This window comes from Nymphaea colorata, chromosome 4 (genome assembly GCF_008831285.2).
Source record: "Nymphaea colorata isolate Beijing-Zhang1983 chromosome 4, ASM883128v2, whole genome shotgun sequence".
Taxonomy (NCBI): domain Eukaryota; kingdom Viridiplantae; phylum Streptophyta; class Magnoliopsida; order Nymphaeales; family Nymphaeaceae; genus Nymphaea; species Nymphaea colorata.
Window position 1 is genome coordinate 26,453,248 of NC_045141.1, and position 9,021 is coordinate 26,462,268.

The 9,021-nt window shown below is 38.0% G+C and overlaps 1 long non-coding RNA gene across 2 annotated transcripts; it reads left to right on the forward strand.

Moving 5' to 3' along the window:
• Positions 1–3,111: 3,111 nt before the first annotated feature.
• On the forward strand, positions 3,112–4,498 carry LOC116253646 (uncharacterized). Of its 2 annotated transcripts, none has more exons than XR_007573297.1 (3): positions 3,112–3,684; positions 4,183–4,292; positions 4,398–4,498. It is a non-coding gene; the product is annotated as an uncharacterized LOC116253646 (long non-coding RNA). The 2 variants fall into 2 exon arrangements; XR_004172507.2 differs by having other exon boundaries at positions 3,154–3,252; positions 3,381–3,684; positions 4,183–4,457.
• The last annotated feature ends 4,523 nt before the right edge of the window (positions 4,499–9,021 follow it).

Below are 9,021 nucleotides of genomic sequence, written 5' to 3' on the forward strand. Positions count from 1 at the left end.
TTTTCTGCACACATAGCTTTTGATAAGGAGCCAGCATCTCATTTGTCCTTCATTCCATTTCATCAATATAAGCAGAGGCTATATCCTCCCAAACAGAAGCAATTGCAAGCGGCCCCACTGCATGCATAAAAATTAGTTAAGGCATAGAAGAAATTAGACAAGATTATGTCCATATAGCTGTATTTTTATCTTTACATAATTTTTTAGTTGTTCAATTTTTACTTTCACAAAGTCTTCATATGCATAGCACTAGAGCCTTCTAACATGCCTCGAAGATAAAAGGAAAGCGAAGATCCTCTAAACATATCCCACTGGACATCCGGAAATGTTTGAAGAACAATCATCTTGTGTCCACTTGTATCTTATACAATGAACTTCTTATAGACATTAAGAACAAGCAAATAAATAATGCAAATGATCAACAAAGCCATATGCTGTTAGAAGTTCTTGTTACATAACCCCTCTATTTCTCTCCCGGTTCTTGAAACCGAGATGTCTACCCAACCAGGTTTTTGAAATCGAGACGTCTCTTCGACCTGGTTCTTGAAACCAATATGCCTGCCCGACTCGATTCTTGAAACCGAGATGCCTGAGATGCCTCCCAACACGGTTCTTGAACCTCCCAACCCAGTTCTCTAAACTGAGATGCCTACTCAACCCCGTTTTTTAAACCGAGATCCCTCTCCAACCCGGTTCTTGAAACCTAGACGCCTACCCAACCCGATTTCTTGATATCACACGACATGTGATACATAATTAATGTGCTCGTGCAACAACTTTCATCGTGTGTCACATGGCTATAGGATGACAATCTCACGTCTTGAAATATTGCACAAAATAACCACAAATCGTATAGACACAGCCTACTTAGATTACATTTATCTGAATATACTAATCATTGACAATAATATTTTCTGATTTTACCTTTTGAATTCTCTACAAGATGGAGAACAAGGTTCAAAATTCAGTATTTATGCAAATGGCAGACTGTTGTGAGTTTCCTTTGGAAAAACAGTCATGGATGGTCATATGGACATAAACATGATTCTCTCTCTCTCTCTCTCTCTCACACACACACACACATATCAAACTAGCATGCATGAATATGCTTAAATGCCAACAAGATTAGAAAAGCATCCACACGTCAAACGCATAACTCTACCATTTTTTTTCGGCCTTAGGAACTGACAATATGGCGTTCTTATTTTATAACAGACACCTTGCAGTCGTCCTTGAGTAACGACTATACCTTTGAGAATGGTTCCTAGTAACAGAATCAGAAAAGTTCTTCCTCCTACGCTAATTTCGACCAGTTAATCTCCCTCTGCAAATCTTCTTAGAATCATCGAACAAAGAAACCACATGAAACCTGCATTACATGCATGAGAAAGGAATAATGAACAGCCAAAAAAACTAAAGGACAAGTGAAAATCTAGAAACAGAGCCGATGCATTTCCCATAACCCGTGGCTCCTTAAAGCAGCTTCTTCACTCTCTACCGGTCGGTTGGGGGATTTGGAGAACCAGGCCCGAGACCCCCTTCCTCATGCGCCCGAATCCCTGACACACTAGGGGAGATGCAGGAGATCCTATTTCCTGGGGCACGGTCGATTTGGGGACAATTTCTTGATAAAACACTCGTACTGTTAATAAAAAGGCTCTTTAATAGTTATTTGACATTACAACAACATGCAAAATCTACCTTAAAATTGGGGTATATTTACACCTTATTCTTAATGCCAAACACCTTCTTAGTGAAAGAAATAATAACCCAAACAATAGAGTAAACTTGCCTCTCCTTTCTTCCTTTCTTTCGGTCGCTATTATTGGACAATGTAAAACCACGTGAATATGAATTAAGATAGCAATTGTTAGGTCACTTTAATTTGATTGCTATTCAGCTTTTGTCTAGAGATATCAAATGTTCACATGTAATCCAGATTTAGCTTGAACACAAATTCAAGTAGTCGGAGACGTAATTGGATTTGGTTTGCGTTGATTATAATCGGATTAATATGGGAGCATCAAATATTAATTTGTATCCAAATATTAGATAAAATATGAATATAGACGAGAGCCCATATCCAAATATTGACTTTGTATCGATTGCATCCGTTTCGATCCGTGACGAGCTTGCAACATCTGAATTGAATCGAATAATTTGGGTTAAACATTTGATATTAGACATTCACTTTCAATGGTTTGACATTTGTTTAGGTTTCCCATAGATTTTTATTGTTTTGTATATTTTCTGGCGCTTCTCAAAATTATAAATGTTGTCAAGTTATTTCTGATATATCTGAAATCATGAGAAATGAAATATAGATGGAGATGGGCTAACTTCTAATTTAAATTAAAAAATAGTTTAAAATATTTTAAATTGATTTGAAAATAAAAAATGAAGGGAATCAGCCGAATATGCTCAGGCAGGCCTAAGACGTCATTTGAGGCGATGGTGACCTGAATCTGGTGACTCGACATTTGAATTCAGATCTGATATCTAGCCACACCGCTTTAAATCATCTTCAAGATATGAAGAAAAAATGACATTCGATCAGGAACATGTGGATTTGATTCTATTTTAAGAAATGTTATTCGACCTGGAGTTTAAAGGAAAAGTATATGACTGGATAATAAATATTAGATAAAATTTCCTATGTCGAATATCCATGTAACTTGAAGCTTGATCCTCATAATTTTAAATAGATTTGGTTATGAATTTAAAAGTGGATCGCAACTCGAGTTCAATTGTGAAATTAAAAGTCGGATTCAAATACGATATATACTTTTTTTATTCACGTTTGATTCCGAATTTGAATTTAAACAAGTCAATGTCCAAGATGCGGACGATGAATCTGATCCATTGATATTCTCACACTCATTATCGGTAACTCATTAATTAATGAATGAAAAATAAGGCACCAGATCGGATTTATTTTCTTGCTTGGGGTGACGAATTAGCGGCAAGGATTTAATATTTTGTATTTGCGTCTTTGGAATTTTAAGTTATGTATTAAAAGTTATAATCAAGAAGATCAAGAAACAAACTTCTCAACCGTTACCGTTTTAAGAAGGCTTTCCTTTTCCCGCCGAGTTCTAAGGAGGGAAAGCAGCCTCTCTCGCTCTCTCTCGACAGGAGCGAGGCTGGATCGTCGATGGCGCCAACAATGGAGGAAGATGCAGATTGCGTGCGTGGGTTGCCGCAGTTCATCCTTCAGAATTCGCTACTTGCCTCTGGTGGTGGAGTAAGACTGTAAGTTTCCACCCTCCTCCATTCGCTCTTTCTGTTTTTCTGCTCTCATGGAAAAATTTTGACCCACGAAAACCTGCTCTCATGGAAAAATTTTGACCCACGAAAACAATGATCGCTATGACCCGAAGGGAAAGGGGGCATCTAAAGGTTTGAGAGACAGAGGAGCGAAGTGGAGACATACAATAATGACGGACGACATTTTTGGAGGAGACGGGAGAGAGACAGGGTTTCCAGAGGGTTTCGCAAAGAGGGATTGGGAGAGATTTGCCGTCGTTCAAAACCGCCACGTCTTTGCGCATCTCATCCTCTGCTGGGCCAACTTCCTCAACCTCATCACCGCCGGTGGCAACATCTCATCGCACCACGACGTTTCCTGGTTGATGGTTTGGGGAATCGTTCCTAATATCCGCATAAGCACAAGCGCATGTTAAGGTGAGCAATTTTTTCTATAAGAAATCTAATTTCCTATTTTCATCTAATCTCTCCCCATTTTGTTATCTCTCGCTCCCTACTTCGTAGGAGTTTTCCTGATCTCTCTCTCTCCCTGCTTTTCTCGTACGTTCTCTCGATCTCCATTAATGTTCAATCTCCTCTTTGATCTCTCGATTTCGATCTGTCCCTTTCTTTATTTTTATCTACCGATTGGCATGCACACCTCTCTCACTTTCCAGTTCCCTCTCTCCCTCTATTGGCCATTCTGACTGTTTTTCTCTTGATCTGTGTCCCTTGATCTTGACCTCTAGCTGACTATCGATCTATCAACATTGTTGTCGCTGCTTGCTTCACTTGCTCACTGTTTGCCCTAAGCATAGCAGAAATTTCATTTCCCAAGCTGATTGAGCGAAATTTCAAGTTCATTGATCATTCTTGCTTGCGTCACTTGCTCACCGACTGCCCTAAGCATAGGAGTCTCCTATTTTGTTATTTCAGTGGACTTGGTCTGTTTGAAGCTTGCAAAAAGTTGTGGGCAGACCTTGAAGAGGCCTTGCTGTGAAGAAGGAATCATCTACATCAAGAGTACCAAGACCAGTGGTGGGGAGGTCAGGAAATTTCTCTCTCTCTCTCTCTATATATATATATCACAACACAATTGGTTTTGGGCAAAACAGTCTAGTCAAATTAAATGGAGCACTTGTATGTGATAGGTGATAGAGCCACTTGTCGGTAAGCAGTTGTTTGTAGTCATGGGGCCTTAGGGCACTGGAAAAGGGAAATAAACCTATCATTCCTGAGAGGTTTGAAAAGGTACACGTGGTATATGAGGTTCCTTTTTTTCCCCAAAATGAAGTTAATATTCTATAATATGTTGCTGAAGGTCCTTCACGTTTATCATGTGTCTATTCCGTGGTTTGTTTGGAGAACCTTGTTTTCATTCATCTGCTTGATGATCAACTTTGACTGCCCTCACCTCATTTATTTGCAGATGTTTTGTGTACTTGTGGCTTGTTTGTTTCTGATCTAGTGGTTATCTCTATTCCATGCTTGAAAATATTGTTGATTGTTGTACAGTTCTTTACTGCTTCTTATTGCCATCCATATGACAATTAATTTTTACTTTCATAGCTTCCGTTGTCTAGGTAGATTACAACAGATCTTCATAAATGGCTTTTCTAGTTTTCAGATATATTACTGAGCTGTAACAGTAGTTGCCTTTATAAATATGATAATATCCCTCTACCATGAGCATTCAATTATGATCTTGTTCTGTATTTTAGATATTTCATTTTCATTGAAAGATAACGCGAAACATGAGTAGGAAATCCTTGGCTAATGTTTGAATTACTATATGGAGATGCATAAAGAGTTTTTGAAAAAATACTTTGCCATACGTAAAATGAACCAATGTGGAACTACTATAACCAATTTTGTGCAGGAAGAGAAGGAGTAATCCCATGAGATGTGGGAACTACTCAAGGATCTTATGGGGCTATGTCCCCACCATCAAATTCCAAAATAGCAATTGGTGCAATATTTTTTATGATAAGTTGACTCATAAGCATAGACAAATGGACGATGCAGCATTTGGGGGGACATTCATGATGAGAAGTGATGAAGAAGCATCAATTTTGTTTGAGACTTAACTATTCTATGCATCCTGCCTCATCATCTATGCAAGAGAGAGCGCCATAGATGTCTCTGGGAGCACTCAATAGATGAGGAATATATGAGGTATCATCATGTTCTATTATTGGTGCAAAAGGATGGATCAAATTGGAGATTAGTTGTTGCAAATATTGACACTTATTGGAGCAGTGAATGAGATATAGTCATTCAACTTAGTGTCTTATACATTGCAGTTTTAAGAGTATTGTCAAAAACTAGTACAAGCAAAGAATGGGTTTGGTTTGCCATGTAATGACTCATAATTCAACACCTACAACCCCAAATAGCATAATCACTCTAACCTTTGAAATCCACAAAATGTTACACCTCTCCATTATCAACAATAGTAGGTTGGAGGATTCCAATGTAAATTTTCTCATAGACACAACTGACACATGGCCAACTACAAGAATCAATACAAAAGCCATTTTAAGGAGCTTATGTGTGAGGCTATAGAAATGACAGTAGAAACTGGGCAAGGATAGAAAAGCGTGAAAACATGATGAGAATAGTTAGTTCTCACACCTAGTGTCTCTCAATATTAAGGATGTAGGTTAGACATATTAGCAAGAAGGAAAGAGGGAAGGCTCCCAAGTCAATCCTAGATGTGGGGATGCTGTTAGAGGTGGTTTGCACATGGTAGATGTAACTTAAGTGCATGATAGAACAATAATAGCCATGAGGAGTGGAAAGAAACATGATGTCAAACTCAAGGTTTTAAAACCCAGTGATTAGGTGCAATTAAAAAAATGTCAATTAGGTGAAATTAAAAAAATGATTATCCGGTTGTTGTGGGAAAGTAGCGGATACTGCATATGAGAGCACAATCTTGACGAATAGTGATGAGCAAACATAGACTTTCTTTGGCATTATTATTGATGCATCTCGCCTCATCATCTTGGCAATAGAGAGCGACCTATGTCACCTAGGTGTGGGGTGCGGGTGCGGCACAACCCCAAAAATTTAGGTGCGGTGGTGTGGCGAGAATATTTATTTGTTATTATTAATTTATTATTATTATAATATATATATATATATATATATATAAGAATTAATAAATTTAAGAGTATACACTACAGTCTATACACTCTACACTACACACTTTATGGATAAATTATATATGAATATTATATATTACATACTTATAAGTTATAATGTATTGTATATATGAATATAACATATTAAGCATTAACATGCTTACAAAGTACAAACATTAAACAAGTAAACAAAAAACAACAAAACCATGACAAAACGCAGAAATGGAAAAACAAAATGTTAAACCCTCCTTTTAACGTTAATAATTTTTAAAATACAAAATATCAAAAAAGGACAAAAAACAGGCTTGACGAGGTTTGATCGCACCCGACTCGAGAAAAACGCGAGTTGGGTGCATGTCCAAAATGGACAAGAATGATCGGGTGCGGTTAGCCGCACCCGACTCTTCTTGACCCAAGTCGGGTGCGAATCCGAGCCGCACGAGCACCCCAGTCATGTCGACACAATCGAATTATAGCGTCCATGTGACTTAGAGAGTTACACATATATTTAAGGAGGGCCCAAGGGTTGAGAAGTAAATAACGTGTGATCATCTCATTATGAGTGCCAAAGATACAGTGAACCTCGTACAATAAGAGTGAAAACAGTCTCGTCAGACCTATGAACTACTCAAGGAACTTGATAAACCAACGTCCCTTCCATCAAGTTAAAAATGTCAATTAGATGCAATACGATGTGATGAACCCTGTTTAACAGGAAGGAAAATAGTCAAGTGAGACTTGGGAACTGCTCATGGATCTTGATGGAACAACGTTCCCTCTATCAAGTTAAAAATGTCAATTGGATGCAATTGAAATAAATGACTGATTGATTGACAAAGGGAATGCATGGACAACTTGATGCGTCAGTATAATGGTTAGTTTTAGGAGGTTATGTGTGATCAACTTATTATGAGCGCAAAAGATGCAATGAACCCTGTACAACAAGAGGGAAAACAGTCCCGTGAGACCTGGGAACTGCTCAAGGATCTTGATGAAGCAACGTCCATTCCATCAAGTTAAAAATGCCAATTGGATGTAATTGAAATTAATGACTGACTGATTGACAAAACTAATGCATGGACAACTTGATGCGTTTGTATAATGGTTAGTTTTAGAAGGTTATGTGTGATCAACTTATTATGATTTATGAGCGCAAAAGATGCGATGAACCCTATACAACAAGAGGGAAAACAGTCCCGTGAGACTAGGGAACTGCTCAAGGATCTTGAAACAACGTCCCTTCCATCAAGTTAAAAATGTCAATTGGATGTAATCGAAAAAAATGGTTGACTGATTGATACAACGAACGCATGGCCATCTTGATGCATCATTATAAAGGTCAGTTTTAATTGGTTATATGTGATGATCTTGTTATGGGTGCAAAAGATGCGATGAACCCTATTCAACAGGAAGGAAAACAGTCCCATGAGACTTGGGAACTGCTCATAGATCTTGATGGAACAACTTCCCCTCCATCAAGTTAACAATGTTAATAGGATGCAATTGAAATAAATGACTGATTGATTGACACAACCAATGCATGATCAACTTGATGCATCAATGTAATTGTCGGTTTTAGGAAGTTATGTGTGTTCAACTCATTATGAGCGCAAAATATGCAATAAACCTTGTACAACAAGAGGAGAAACAGTCCCGTGAGACCTGGGAACTACTCATGGATCTTGATGGAACAATGTTCCATCCATCAAGTTAAAAATATCAATTGGATGCAATTGAAATAAATGAGTGGCTGATTGACAAAATTAATACATGGACAACTTGATGCATCATTTTAATGGTTAGTTTTTAGGAGGTTATGCGTGATCATCTCATTATGAGTGCAAAAGATGCAATTAACCCTGTACAATAAAAGGGGAAACAATCTCGTGAGACCTGGGAACTGCTCAAGAATGTTGATGAAGCAACATCCCATCCATCAAGTTAAAAATGCCAATTGAAATAAATGACTGATTAATTGACATAACCAATGCATGGACAACTTGATGCATTAGTATAATGGTTAGTTTTTGGAAGTTTTGTGTGATCATCTCATTATTAGTGCAAAAGATACAATGAACCATGTACAACAAGAGGGGAAACGGTCCCGTAAGACTTGGGAGCTGCTCATGGATCTTGATGAAACAATGTTTCCTCCATCAAGTTAAAAATGTCAATTGAATGCAATTGAAATAAATGATTGACTGATTGACATAACCAATACATGACCAACTTCATGCATCGGTATAATGGTCAGTTTTAGGAGGTTGTGTGTGATCAACGCATTATGAGTGCAAAAGATGCGATGAACCCTGTACATCAAGAGGGGAAACTATCCCATGAGACCTGGGGAGTTCCCAAGGATTTTGATGAAGCAACATTCCCTCCATCAAGTTAAAAATGTGAATTAGATGCAATTGAAATAAATGGTCGACTGATTGAGACAACCAATGCGTGGCCAACTTGATACGTCGTTGTAATGGTCAATTTTATGAGTTTGTGGGTGATCATCTCATTATGAGTACAAAAGATGCGGTGAACCTTGTACAACGAGATGAGAAACACTCTTGTCAGACCTGTGATCAGCTCATGCATCTTCATGAAGCAACGTCCCTTCCATCAAGTTAAAAAT